This window comes from Galeopterus variegatus, unplaced genomic scaffold (genome assembly GCF_000696425.1).
Source record: "Galeopterus variegatus unplaced genomic scaffold, G_variegatus-3.0.2 Scaffold4606, whole genome shotgun sequence".
NCBI lineage: Eukaryota > Metazoa > Chordata > Mammalia > Dermoptera > Cynocephalidae > Galeopterus > Galeopterus variegatus.
The window spans coordinates 61,247-62,912 of NW_007730717.1; positions in this window are offsets into that span (position 1 = coordinate 61,247).

Below are 1,666 nucleotides of genomic sequence, written 5' to 3' on the forward strand. Positions count from 1 at the left end.
CCTCATTGGGATTTTAGTTTACATTTCCTTGATGATTAGTGATGTTGAGCATTTTTTTTTTTATTTACCTTCTAGCCTTTTGTATGTTTTCTTTTGGAAAATGTTGATTTAGATATTTTGCCCATTTTTAAATGAGTTATTATTTTTTTTTGCTATTGAGTTGCTAAATTTTTTATGTATTGAGGGTGGATTTTAAGTGTTCTTACCACCCAAAATAAAATAAGTATGTAAGCTTATAAATATGCTAATTTGTTTGATTTAGCCATTCCACAATTGTACAAATATCAAAACGTCATGTCATACACCATAAATGTATGAAATTTTTGTCAGTTAAAAAATAATAAATTGGCAAAACTTTGTAATAATAGTAAAAAAATGAAGTAAATTCAATATACAGAGACTTTCCACAAAAACAGATTTAGGCCTAGATGATTTCACCAGCCAATCCTGTCAAACATTCTTACACACACTGTTTAAGAATAACTGAAAAAGAAGAAACATTTTCAAATTTATTTTATCAGGCCTATATTATCTTTTTACCCAAATACTGTATTATGAAAAATGAAAATTAAAGACAGATGTCCCTCATGAAAATACATGCAATTATACTGAACAAATATTAGCAATTAAACCCAGTAATATTTAATGCAGTATATAATATATGAGGAAAAGGGGGGTTTATCCCAGGATCATGGGAATTTAATGTAATTCATCACATTATGAGATTAAATAAGAAAACATATAATCATGGTGACAACTCAGTGAATTAGAAATAGAGGGAAACTACTCCAACTCGATAAATTTAGGGCATTAACAACAACAGCAATAATAAATAAACCACAGCTATTTGATAGTGAAAGACTAAATTCTTTTCCCTACAATCAGAAACATGGAAAAGGTGGATGATCTCACCATCTGTATTCTACAATGTATCTGAGACCTTATCTAGTATAAAAATAAATTAAATAATAATAATAATAATAATAATAATAATAATAATAAATAGGAGAGAAGGACTTTTAAATTCCATAAAGTCTTCACCTTCTCTATAGGCCCTTCTTTCTGTTTCTCCTACATTGACTCCTTCTACTTCCTGTCTCCCTCTCTGTCCCCCTCCTCCTCATTTCCTGATACAAACCACTATCCAGATAGTCCACTAAAGTTTAAAGATTATGTTGGTACATGAAAAAAGAATGCAAAGGAGGTAAATGAAAAAATACGATGATAATAGTAGATTTCTAAGACTGGATGGAACTCAAACCAAAGCTGCACTCTGCCGCCCAAGGAAATAGTATTTTGGTGGAGCTGCTCCATATACCCCTCATGGTCACTGTTCTGCCCCACCCCCATGTGCCTAGCAGAAGCAGCACCAGGCAACCCAAAGAAATGGTGCCTTGGCCATCCTAAAAAGTCATGCCCCCCTGTGCCTGAGTTGAATTGGTACTCTGCCTCCTGGGAAAACAGTCTATTGGCTACCCAGAGCAGTTATGCCCTCTCCCATGCTTAAGTTAAAGCAGTAACCTGCCTCCCTGGAAAGGGTGCCATGGCCTCCCAAGGCAGTTATGCACTCGGTACTTAAGCTAAACCTGTACCTCCATCCAAGGGACACGGTGCGTGGGCTGCCCAGAGCAGTCACACCTCACACTGCATACCTGGTCTGAGCTAA